This window comes from Eretmochelys imbricata, chromosome 9 (genome assembly GCF_965152235.1).
Source record: "Eretmochelys imbricata isolate rEreImb1 chromosome 9, rEreImb1.hap1, whole genome shotgun sequence".
Taxonomy (NCBI): Eukaryota; Metazoa; Chordata; order Testudines; family Cheloniidae; genus Eretmochelys; species Eretmochelys imbricata.
Genome location: NC_135580.1, coordinates 42,171,194 through 42,184,612, shown reverse-complemented (window position 1 = coordinate 42,184,612; position 13,419 = coordinate 42,171,194). Strand labels below are relative to the sequence as shown.

Here is a 13,419-nt window from a genome sequence, read left to right as displayed (position 1 = left end):
CCCACACCCCAACCCCCTGCTCCAGCCCAGAACCCCCTCCCACACGCTGAAACCCTCATTACTGGCCCCACACTGCAGCCCTCACCCCCACACCCCAATCCTCAGCCCCAGCCCTGAGCCCCTCATCCCCAACTCCGTTGGGTCATGTGCGTCAACAATTTTCTTCAACTGGATCCCCAGAAAAAAAGTTTGAAAACCACTGCCATAAAGCCATCTTTTAGAGATCATGATGTTGGCAGGACCACATTGTCGCTAAATTCTCTCAAATTATAATTTATTCAGTGAAATACTAACTGCCAATTATTAAACGTTATTAAAAGAAATCAATACCAGTTTTGTCCATATAGTTACATTAAATGAAGTTTAGCCATTAGTATGGTTTTACAAAGACAGTGTATGTGCATTTAAGGTGAGTAATAACATCTCATAGCTTTGAGACAGTTCGCTTACATACATAAAAAGCAACATAAAACAAAGCATCTTCTTGCCTCATATATGGTTTATTTAATTCCGTAATGGAGATTCAGCTAGCTAGTACAATCTTTTGTCTCCACATTTTAACAAATAGAATTTAACTTGCGGGCTGCTAAATCTTCAGTGTATGCATGCAAATCTCTATCTAATTTGCATTCTGAGTTGATATTTATCATTCATCTAGTATTACGCACATTTAAAAGCATTTATTATCATTAACATATATAAATACCACCTACAACATACAACTCAGCTACAATATTGTATAATACTCCTATTGGAAAAGCAGAATCCAGTATAACACAGCAGAGCTTAACAAAGAAAGTCAGCAACAGCTAGATGTTAAGGTCACATTTACCATCAGTTTAAGTGCAAGTGAAGCCCTAAATGTGATTAAACAATGCCTCTGTCCCATCATCCTACCTCCTAATGCCAGACTCCAAGGATTATAACCACCTGCAGTGCCACAGTCTAGCTGGGAACTCACCTCTCACAGTACAGGGAGGATCTTAGCCTCATTGCAGTGCCAGAGCAATTACTTTCCACTCACCATGGAAGAGGAACTAGATAAGAGCCATACATCAGAGGGAAATAGTGACATTCAGTGCACACCCCTCTGTATAGACAACTAACACCTCCTTATATACACATCTTTATCTCCCTAACACTACCATATATGCACCCACTGCAAACCCACTTTCCCCTCATTCACCCGGCCCCTAGTCCAGCTGATTGCATCCTCAATCCGTTTGCCCCCAATCCCGTAAACGGCCCCGCCAGCCTCCTGCACCCCCAATCTCATAACCGGCCTCGCCCAGCCCCCTGCACCCCCAATCCCCTCGCCCCAATCCCATAATCAACCCTGCCCATCCCCCCAATCTCATAACTGCCCTCACCCATCCCCCCACACCCAAATCCGCTCACCCCCAATCCCATAACCGTCCTCGCCCCGCCCCCCCGGAACCCCAATCCGCTCGCCTCAACTTCCCTCAATCAGCCCCTCCCGCCCCCACTCTCATACAGGGCAGGGGGCTCCCTGTGCTCGGGGCCGCGCAGCAGCCGACCCCCCGGTCCGTAGCGTACCGCACCCCCTGACAGGCCCGCCGCGCCTCAAGCGCAGAGAACGGGATACTCCCCCTAACTCGGGGGCACGGTTACATAACGGGGGGACGCGACCCACCGTCCGTCCGTCCGTCACTCACCAGACGCCCCGGCTCCTCACAACGCTGCTAACCCAGCAAAGCCCCGACTTCATACACCCAGAAACGTGACTAAGACACCGCCCCGCGCCTCCGATTGGCCGGGGAGGCACCGCCTCTGCATGCGGCAGGGGGGCACCCGCCACCCCATTGGCTCCGGCAGACGTCGTTCATTTTACATAAGCCTCACGTGTGACTCCATGTTTCACTACAAATCAGGCACGGGTGTTTTCGGAGTAACAGCCCCCCCATTCCGGAGCGACGGTCTGCCGCAGGGCCAAAATACTCACCCCTCCACTGGGCTCGGCAGGATACTACACAGCCGTCAGCAACGGCTGACTAGGGCAGCGATTGCATCACGGCTAGAAACGCAGTGAGACTCCTCCCCACCTGACACTGTGGCTGACGTCAACGGGCGCCGTTGAGGGCAGGCGGGACGGAATCGATGCGTGCGTCAGGAGTCGAGGCTCCGCCTGGGCTGGCCGGAGGGGCGGGGCTCCGTCCCAACGGCTGCCAGGACCGGAGGGGGAAGGCTCCGTTAGTGGCCGACCAGGGCAGGGTCCTTCGCTGCTGGGGGCCTCAGTCTCCCCTCGCCCTCTTCCGGGCGGGGGGGTGGGCACTGTGCAGGAGTGGTCGCCGGGAAAAAACCCGGCGTGGACGTGACATTTTAACGTATGTCAGACGCTTTATCTTGCAGTCAAGCAAGAGGTGACCAGCCCTCCCCCCCCAGGGCTGACCTGGTAAAACGAGAGCAGCTGGTCAGCCCCCGTTCCTACCGTGGGGTAGCACGTGCATGTTCGCTTACCTTGAGGGGGTTTAAAAAAACAACAACACTTTTAGCAGTGAAGACAAGGCTGCCCTTTGGGGCAAGCGCTGCCCGTTGCCAGCTGGTTGTACTGGGCCTAGCCCCATCCTAGCTGAGACCTTTACATCGTAGAAATGGAGACCTGGAAGGGACCGGGAGAGGGCATTTAGCCCAGCCCCCTGCGGTGAGGTGGGACCAGGTACATCATCCTAGACCAGGGGTGGCCAACCTACGGGCGTGGGCCAGATCCAGTCCCTCAGGGCTTTGGATCCCGCCCGCGGGATTGCCCCCCGTGGTGCCGCTCTCTGAAGCGGCGGGCACCACGGCCCGGGGGTGGGGGAGAGGGGGTGGTGCATTGCCCTTGCTTCCAGGCTCCGCCCCCTGCAGCTCCCATTGGCTGGGAACGGGAAACCGCGGCCAATGGGAGCTTCGGGGGTGGAACCTGGAGGTGCAGCAAGGGCAGCACGTGGAGGCCTGTGCCCCACCCTTCCAGGGGCCGTGCGGGGACCTGCCTAAGTTTTAAAGAACCCAACCAAGAAACAGATAATTTTGCTCTGTCTTTTCTGTGTTTTAAGGTTAAAAGCAGGGTATTGATTTACATGGTGTTTCTTATACATTTCAATAAATATTTAAAAGAAAAAAGAGAAATACTGTATGCCTGCAATGCGGTGAGTTAACATTACTATGAGAATCTTAAAGAGTTCTGCTCCTTTAAAATCAGGAGCTAGTTTATTATTGGCACCAGAACAAGTTACTCTTGAGGCCAAAATCAATCTCTCATTTTTAGTGTGTGTTTAGCATATGTTCATCTCAAAGTTTTCCACTTTATGAAATATATTATTTAATGATCACACATTTACACCATCCCCAAGCAGTTTTTCCTCTCATAAGACTTGTCAAAGTTCTATATCGCATCCTGTTTGAAGTTTTATCTAGGGCCCCACAATCCTGAAAGGCAGACCCCTGTACCCACAAAATCTCACTAAAGTTAGTGGACCTCCACCTGGGCACAGCAGTCCATCAGCATGCATTGCAGGTTTAGGACCTATGTTCTTATCTGGCACGCATCACCATGTGTCACAACCTGCCCCTTCCCGAGCACACATTTTCTTCAACATTGGTGTCTCTGGGTGTCTAGAACAGGCCTGTTATTCCCCAAAGCTTTCTCTCTGTGACTGTGAACACAGGGTGATCCTGGCTGCTCTTCCTCTTTTTTCAGGGCCCTGCATACCTCTTCACAATTGCACTGAATACCTCTGCCCTCTGGACTTTGAAAATCACTAAGCTTTTATTTAACCTGAGTAAACAGAACTACAGCTTTGGTAACCCTTCTTATTAGGGTATGTCTACACTGGCAGAGTTTCTTCACCGGCAGTTACATCGCCACTCAGAGAGTGCTGAAGGGAAACCGCTGTTGTGTGTTCACACTGTCAGCTGCCTGCACAATAGCATGTTCAGACTTGCAGCACTTGCATCAGCTTTCAGAGCAGTGCACTCTGGGCAGCTATCCCACAGAGCATATCTTCCTCTTTTGCTTCTAAGTGTTGTGGGAAGGTGGAGTGGGTCTCAGGGCATTCTGAGTCCTGTCCCAATGCCCCGTGATGCATTACTTTGCATCCCAGAAATCCCTGTGCTTCTGTCTGCATTTGGCACCATCCTTCAACGGTTTGTGTAGGAATGGCTCTGGCTCTTCAATCTGTAGGAATGGATCCTGCACTGTTGACAAATATGCTGCTCGTTCTCACTAACACATCATGACTGGCAGTGGAGTTATTCCTTAAACTACAAAGACAAGAGGTGTCTGACATTGATCTCACTGCTTTTGGGCTCAGGAAACAAGCAGTGAGTGGTGGGATCACATCATCATGCATGTCTGGGATGACGAGCAGTGGCTGCAGAACTTTCAGGTGAGGAAAGCCACTTTCAAGGGACTGTGTGATGAGCTTGCCCAGCCCTGCAGCGCAAGGACACAAGAATGAGAGCTGCCGTGCTGTTGGAAAAGCATGAGGGGATTGCACTGTGGAAACTGGCTACTCCAGACTGTGACCGATCAGTTGCTAACCAGTTCAGAGTGGGAAAGTCGACCACTGGACTCATGTTGACGGAAGTGTGCAGGGCCATTAATTGCATGCTGTTGTCAAAGACTGTGACTCTGGGCAACTTGCGTGACTATGTGGATGGTTTTGCACAAATGGGCTTCCCTAACTGCAGAGGGGCAATAGATGGCACGCATATTCCAATTCTGGTGCCAGACCACCTAGCCACAGAGTACATTAATCAGAAGGGGTATTTCTCAATGGTTCTCTAGGGACTTGTGGATCACTATGGGCGTTTCACGGACATTAATGCAGGCTGGTCCAGAAAGGTGCATGACACACGCATCTTTCAGAACACTGGCCTGTTCAGGAAGCTGCAAGCAGGGCTTTCTTCCTGGACCAGTAGATCACCGTAGGGGAAGTTGAAATGCCCATTGTGATCCTGGGAGACCCTGCCTACCCCTTAATGCCATGGCTTATGAATCCATACATGGGGCACTTTGATAACAGCAAGGAGTGGTTCAACAACAGGCTGAGCAAGTGCAGAATAATTGTTGAGTGTGCTTTTGGCCATTTAAAGGCCTGTTGGCACTGCCTATATGGGAGGCTGGACCTGGCCGATGGCAGTATTCCTATGGTTATAGCTGCGTGCTGTACTCGCCATAATGTTTGTGAAGGGAAGGGTGAAAGCTTCACTTAGGGCTGGACCATTGAGTCTTAGTGCCTGGAGGCTGAATTTGAACAGCCAGAGACCAGGGCTATTAGAGAGGTGCAGCATGGGGCCATAAGGATCAGGAATGCCTTGAGGCAGCAATTAGAAGCTGAAAGCCACTAATATTTGTTGCTATGCTCGAGAGTGCAGTGCTTGTAATGCTAGGAGGTGATTGTGATTGGTGTGGATGATGCACTGTGAAGGTTTAAGAAAATTGCCTGTTGCTTTGCAGGGCTCTGTTTGCTTTCAGTTAATGAAATAAAGATTGCTTTCAAACCCACACCATTCTTTTATTAAAAAACAACAACTGGAGGAGAGATGCAAACAAAAAAACACATCAGCACTGTGTGGGATGGTGGAAGGGAGGGCCCCAGGAGGAGGTGGGGTCCCGGAATGGTTAAAAATTTGAGTATGTCCAGGTATCATATGCAACCTTGTCCTTTGAAGCATAGTGCAGTAGGTATTGTACTTCAACAGGGCTAAACTGCAGAGGAATAGGTGTTGAGTGCAGTGGGTACTGGGAGTCCTCAAGGCTGGACTGTGATGGGGCAGGTGTAGAATGCAGCAGGTATTGACTGGAGCAAGGATGTTGACAAGATTGTGTTGGTATCTTGGGGGCCCATGGGAAAGAGTTTTGCAATAGCGGCTGCAGGGGAAGGCAGACGCAGAGCTGCTCGGTTTGCAGTACTCGGAGCACCTGGAACATGTCCACTTGGCTTTCCATTACGTTTAACAGTGGCTTCATTCTGGTGCACCGCGTTCTCCTTTCATTCCCTCTTCTCGCTGTCCTGCCACTCCTTCAATTCTTGTTTTTCTGCCACAGCATGCAGCATGACATCACACAGAAGGTCCTCTACTTTTTTGTTGCCACTTCCTACTCCTGTGCAGCTGTTCAGATGGCGATAACAGAGTGAGAGGCTGGGCTCCCAAGGCCATATCTGTGAAGCCAAAATGCAACATTTTACAGAAGCACTATTGTTTGCAACACACAGACCACTGTATCAGTGGTTTAAAACACAACCACTATTCACATACTTATCACTAACTGGCCGACCCAAGACAAGCACACATGAGCCACAAGACCCCCAAAATGATGAGCAGCCACTGGGGCATGGGAATTCAGTGTTCCAGGATAGTACTGTACACTGGGCACGTGGCTCTTGGGGAGAGACAGCACTGTAGGGGGGGCATTAAAATCATTACCATCCCCACATTTTCCACAAGCTGTGTTCATTATGGAAGATATCTCGCTGCGGAGGGTGATCAGGGAATCAAGGGAGGGTCTTCTCCAAGACTGCAGCTTACGCCCTGGCCCTTACAGAGCTCGCCTGTGTGCAGCTATGGTCACTCCCAGTGAAGGCAGAGTGATGCGGGAAAGTTACCCTTAATGGGGCAAGAAACAAAGCAGCTCTGCCAAAGAACCTGCGGCAGCGGATTGCCCAGTATCTCCATATGAGTTTCATGGAGATCTCTGAGGCAGATTCATGTGAAGTGTGGGCGTCTATCAACACCATGTTCCGCCACTCTGACTAGGCATGTGGTGGTACGGGCATCACACAGACACAAGCCTGCCTTCTGCAAATCCCTCCCTGCAAGCTCAGTGCACAGAAAACTAGCCATCCTTCTGCAACCCTTCTTCCCCCAACAACTTGCTTCAGTGATTCCCAGCATCAAAGCCACTTGCCAGAGGCCTCCTCTCCTGTTACCGCTTTGCCAAGACTGGCTAGCCACCTCTGGGGTAGAGAAGAGCTACTGGCTGCATGCATGTCTGAACACTGAGTCATCTTCTGCCTCTGCCTCTGGGTCCCCGTCCTCCTCCACATCCTTGTCCAAGATTTCTTCCTCCTAGCTCGGTCCAATCTCGACTGGTACACGAGCCTCCTAAGTATCCACGGGGCTCTTCGCAGTGGGGGGGGGTCACCTCCGAATATCGTGTCCAGCTCTTTGCAGAACTGGCAGCTCATGGGCACAGCACCGGAGTGGCGGTTTGCCTCCCAAGCCTTGTGGTAGGCATTCTGCAGCTCCTTCATTTTGACCCTGCACTGCATTGTGTCCCTGTCATGGCCCATTTCTATCATTCATCGTGATATCTGTCCGTAGGTTTCATAATTTCTACAGCTGGAGCATAGCTGGGACTGGACAGCCTCCCCTCCCCAAATGCTGATGAGGTCTTGCAGCTCGGCATTGCTCCAAGCCGGGGGTTGCCTGGTGCGTGGCGCAGCCATGGTCACCTGGAAAGATGTGCTGAGACCACTGCACTCATTGCCGAGCAAACAGGAAGGGGACTTTCAAAATTCCCAAGGAATTTAAAGGGTGGTGTTGATAGTTGGTCACTTGAGGGCAGAGCAGTAGACTTCAAACCTATGACCAGAGAGGCAAGAACAGGCATTGTGGGAGTTCTTGGCCTTGAAATGGTCCATCACTGAGAAATTTTGAGACTACTTGTATGGTGCTCAGTTTCAAGTGTGGACAGACAACAATTGACTGACTTATGAGTTAACATGTGCTAAGTTGGATGCTACAGGGCAGAGATGGGTGGCCACCCTGGCTAGTTACGAGTTCAGCATTCAGTACCGATGAGGGAGAAACAATGTAGATGCAGATGCATTGTCTCGGCATCTGCAGGCATCGGAAGTTGCTATGATACCTATGGATGGAGTGAGAGCTATTTGCCGTGTGAGTCGTCGAGAGCCAGAGGCCCATGAGAAGCTTTATGGGTGTGCTGCAGAAGCTCTGGGCCTGCCCCCTGAAAGTGTGCCTTCTGCCTCAATGAACTATATCGTGTCGGATCAATCTCCATTGCCGATGCTCAATGCGGCTGACTGGCAGGAAGCCCAGCTGCAAGATATTGAAATTCATGATACACTACTTGCTAAAAAGGAGGGGTGAAGCCCAGCTGCTATTATCCCACCTAACGCTGAGGGTAAACTACTATTGAAAGAATGGAACAAGCTAAGACTGATTTAGGGAGTGCTGCACCGAATTACCACTGACCCTTTAGAAAAGCAACAAATGCAACTAGTGCTTCCAAAAGAGTACAGAGCCCTGGCCATGAGGGCCCTGAATGATTACTTTGGACATTTAGGAATGGAGAAGACCCTGGAACTTATTCATAGTAGGTTCTATTGGCCCCGGATGGCTGAAGACATTCACAGGAAATGTGAGACATGTGCTCAATGTGTTCAAAGGAAGACTCTGCTCCCTAGAGCTGCATGTCCGAAGGACATCACCACCAGCAAACCTTTGGAGCTGGTATGCATTGACTTCTTGTCTTTAGAAGTGGACAAGAGGAACACTGGGAACATTTTAGTAGTGACTGACCATTTTACATGGTATGCGCAGGCATATCCCACACATGACCAGAGGGCCACCACTGTCACTCGAGAATTGTGGGACAAATATTTTTCAGTGTATGGGTTCCCAGCTCGGATACAGTCCGACCAGGGGCAAGATTTTGAGAGTCACCTTCTGAAGGAGGTGCTGAGGATAGCAGGAATTAAAAAGTCTAGGACAACACCTTACCACCCTCAATGTGATCCTCAGCCAGAGAGGTTTAATCGAGCTCTGTTAGATATGTTGGGGATGGTACGGCCCGAGCAGAAGGCAACCTGGAGCCAGCATGTTGCGTTTTTGGTGCATGCCTACAACACTACAAAGAACGATGCTACGGGAGTCACCCCATATCTCTTTATGTTTGGGCGAGAACCAAGATTACCCATAGACTTGTGCTTTGGTGTACCAGAGGATGGAGATAGCCATGAGTCTCATCAGTTGTATGTATCCTGACTAAAAGAAAAGCTGCGGGATGCTTATCACTTAGCTATGTCTGCAGCTCAGAAAAACTCAGACAGTAACACGCATCGGAATGATGCTAGGGTCGTTCGGAGGAGTTCCAGCTGGGGGATAGAGTTCTGCTGCAAAATTTGGGTATTGCTGGCAAACACAAGATAGCCGACAGATGGAAAGCAATACCTTACTTGGTGGTGGGAAAATGGGAGATCTGCTGGTCTATAAGATTAAACCCGAAGTGGGGCCAGGGCAGATAAAGACAGTACATAGAAACCTTTTACTCCTTGTGGGGGAGTTGGTAGGCGTCCCTTATGAAGTGGACCACAACATGGCAACTGGGCAGCGCAAACTTGCTAGACCAAAGCCACCATCCAACATAGACGGTGGGCCCCCTACAGCTAACCTACCCCTACTCAGCACATCTGAGAGTGAGTCTGAGGAAGAAGATACTACCATGATGTATTCTAGAATGGAGATGAGATTTCAGTCTCAATCAGCTGAACCAAAGGAGAGTGCCACTTCTTCAGCCCTAAACCCCATGTCAGAAGCATTTAGGCCCGTTGCTCACACACCATGCCATCAATGAGACCGCTCTGTGATGATACATCTAGGTTATTGGACAGTGAGACATACAGGTGGAAGGTATCCCAGCTGCCCTACTAGAATCAGATATGCAGGGGTCTATGTCAGTAGCCGAGGGATCCTCAAAGGAACCCTCACCATCCGTTGCCCAAGATAGGTATTTGTACCTGGTGGTGTAGGCTTTGCCTAAAGGCCTCAGACACTATTTAGCCCTGCCTCTTTTCACTGTGTAATAACAGCTAATTTAGACTCAATTGAGAGTCTTGTTACACACAGCAGAGGTGAACTCACTGATACCTACATCTAAATGTTAGATCTGCTTTGGTACAGTGTCTCTGATTCAAGAAACTGCCTAGTGTGCACCAGCAGTGAAGCTCCCCGCTAACAGCTGAAATCACTAAGAGCTATGTTAAGTGGGGGCCCTGAACCCATCTTGGTGGCCAGCAGGGCAGCTGGTGGAGAGGCGCGGCCAGCAGCGCAGCTGGCCAAGAGTGTCGGAGCAGAGCCCTGCAGAGAGTGGGGGTGAATGAATACCAGAGCAGTGGAGTGAGTAAGGTGCTTCCTTACTCCCTCCCCCTTCACCCAGGGTGGGAGCTGATCTCTGGAGATGCACCTCTGAACTCTGGGCCTGCAATGTCTAAGGACAGCAACTGTGAGTGAGGTGCAGAGGAGGGACGGACACGTTAAAGGGACTTTTGGGTTACTGGACTTAAGAATCTGAGGGGAAAAGAACACTGTCCAACTTACTTGGTGGTAGGTCTTTTGCTCATGGTTTATGTTTATATACCGTGTTTGTGGTGTTTCCCTAAATTAATGCTGCATTATTTCCCTCCTTTTATTAAGGGTTTTTTTGCTACACTCAGATGCTGTGCTTGCGAGAGGGGAAGTATTGCCTCTTAGAGGTGTCCAGGGGGTGGTATGTAATTGTTCCAGGTCACTGGGTGGGGGTTCGAGCTGGTTTGTGTTGTATTGTTGAAAAGGAATCCCTAGATACTGAACCTGGCCCTGGTTGCTGCCAACCCTGACTGGCAGATGGGTAAAATAATTATGGTCAGAAAAAACTTGAAGTGTCACCTTTTTACTCAATATAACATGCCTGTGTGTCTTCAAGCGATGTTTATTTATAGACTAAAACAGGTGTTTGCTGCCAGCACCAAAGAGCTAATACACCTATGAAAGGGTAAATTGGAGTCCATTTTGACTCATGACTTATCACCTAAATAGCCAATAGCTACAGACTTCATTACTGGTGATGATGTAAGGGCAGAAAGAATAAAGATTGAGCTTATCAGACTAGCAGTTTTAAAAAAGTCATTACCCTTTTCCTTGTAAGCTAATATGCAGAAGCAGAAATCCTTGCAAGAATAATTTGGATTCCCACCATACCTGCAAACATATAAGCACATAAGCAACTTACTCTCTTGTTTAGTCCCAGTGAAGTAAATAAGACTGCACATGAGTAAAAATAAATACATACATCAGTGTTTGCAGACTTGGGGCTTAAATTCAGATGTGATACAGTAAATGAAGGTAATAAACCCAAGGGGGAAGGATGGAGATCAGTAGGCAGGTTTAAGTGTTACCCTTCTGCCCGTCAGAGTTGGCAGCAACAAGGGCCGGGTTCAATATCTAGGGGATCCATTCCAATAACACAATGCAAACTGGCTCGAGCCCCCACCCAGTGACGTGGGACAAATATATACCACCCTCGCTGGGCGCCTCCAAGAGGCAATACTTCCCCTCTCGCAAGCACATAGTCTGAGTGTAGCAAAAGCCTTTTAATAACAGAGAGAAACAATGTGGCATTATGTTGGGGAAACACCACCAACAGGATTCATAACACAACCCATGAGCAAAAAAAAACCCACCCCAAGCAAATTGGGGCGTGCCCTTTTCCCTTTGGTTCTTGAGTCCAGCAACCCCAAATCACCCAAAGTCCCAAAAGTCCAATGCCCCAAAAAGTCTCTGTCCCTGGTCAGGGCAGCCCCAGAGTTCGAAAGTTTATCTGCGGAGCTTTACCTCCCAACCTGGGTGGAAATGGGACGGGGGTAAGAGGCACCTTACATGATCTGAAGCTGACCGCCCCATAGCTCCATAGCGGCGCTCCGCTCCGCCAGCCGCCCCACGAACTCCTTCGCTCAGCTGCGCTCCGCTCCGCCAGCCGCCCCACGAACTCCTTCGCTCAGCTGCGCTCCGCTCCGCCAGCCGCCCCACGAACTCCTTCGCTCAGCTGCGCTCCGCTCCGCCAGCTGCCCCACGAACTCCTTTGCTCAGCTGCGCTCCGCTCCGCCAGCTGCCCCACGAACTCCTTCACTCAGCTCCACGGTCCACAAGCAGCTCCTGCCATCCACAAACTGCTCCACGTCAAACTGCTTCACCAGCCGGTCCGCAAGGCACTCCAGCCGTCCCGCAAAGTCCTCCACAATATATCTTCAGGCTCCCCCACTACTTAACACAACACTCAGTGATTTCAGCTCTTAGGTAAATTCAGCTTGTAGTAGGGGAGCCCCAGTGCTAGTGCACTGTCAGCCCAAAGTAAGCTCAGCAGCCTATAACTAGACTTCTAATGAAATCAAAATTAGCTCTGATATTCCACAGTGGAGAGAGGAGGAAGTGCAATTAGCATGTAAGGCCCTCACCAAGGGGCCCATGCCACCAAGTATTAATACTTGTCCCCAGCCTCTCTCCCTTCACACAGTTTTGGAACCCATGACCCTTGCCTAGCGAGTGCTACTTAGTTGATGGTGAATCCCTCCATCATAACAAAAGGCCACGTACAGTTCCAAGCACAGTTCCCATAATCAGGGTAATAACAATTTATTCTTCCTGCCCCAATAACAGAGACACTGGGGATCCCACAGCAGCCAAAGTGACCATTTTGGGCACCTATGGTCTCATTCTAGGCGTGGTGGGTGTGCCTATGCAAATGAGATCAGCCCCTGAAGTTCTTTTCCACAACTTGCCGCACCTCACCACCAGATGTCAGGGTGGAGCCCATCCTGACTCTGCTTACATAAGTAACAAACTCACGTTATATTGTTACATTTCTTGTTTGCATTCTACATTCCTATGTTGTGTGTAACTGCATCAAAAAACCCATGACCACAAAGTCAACTGTGGAGAGTGTGAGCGGGGAGTAATAAAGGCTTGTTACCTCTTTTTACCTGAGTGTTTAGCTGATATTAGGGACATAGTGTATTATTTTCCTTAGAGGGAGAAACTGATGATGGACTCAGGTATTTCTGTGATTCAATCCTGTTTATTCATAAAAAAAAATGTACAAAAAGGCCTGTTTCCCTGAACGTCACAGGAATCAACCACCAGAGGACAGCTTCTTTGGTCACAGTTCAAAGCCCTTTTCCAGGCAGCGATCTGCCCCAAAGGTCTCTCTCTCCGCTTTTTCCTCAGGGTTATACTACAAATGCTTCTCTAGCTGTCTCTGATGTGTCCTTACTTCTCTGGTGCTTTTGGCTGCTTTTTTCTCTCTCTCAAACACACAAACAGTTCCATGTGTTTCCATCCAGCCCCCAGTAAAACCCCTCTATCCCCATACCTCAGGTTCCTCACCAGCTTTTCATGTGGCCTGTGTTTTGAGTGCTGGCTCCTATTGTTTCAGCAATCTTATTCCATAAGGGACATTAATAGCTTCATACATTTGTCCTAAATGAAGAGTGGCTGTTATGCCCACCAGCTTTGATCCCCCCAACATAGCAGTCTAAAACAGTGAGCATGAAAAAAATTGAATTCTACTGAAAGGCCCTTAAAAGGAACTTTGCCAATTTCTGATTTTTTTCCCCTCGGTGTTTCCTCTCTCCCCCCCAC

At 49.6% G+C, this 13,419-nt stretch overlaps 1 protein-coding gene across 7 annotated transcripts in view; it reads right to left on the bottom strand.

Annotated features, from left to right (window-relative positions):
- The window catches only part of PER2 (period circadian regulator 2), a 72,495-nt gene extending 70,762 nt beyond the window's left edge, over positions 1 to 1,733 (bottom strand). For 5 of the 7 annotated variants that reach the window (XM_077827108.1, XM_077827109.1, XM_077827110.1 and 2 more), the window contains exons 1-2: positions 1,677 to 1,733; positions 962 to 1,037 (exon numbers count right to left, since the gene is read on the bottom strand). The gene's annotated coding sequence lies outside the window, so the exon portion shown is untranslated. The remainder of the gene's footprint in view (positions 1 to 961; positions 1,038 to 1,676) is intronic. The other 2 variants (XM_077827114.1, XM_077827115.1) reach the window with 2 other exon arrangements.
- Positions 1,734 to 13,419: the final 11,686 nt, after the last annotated feature.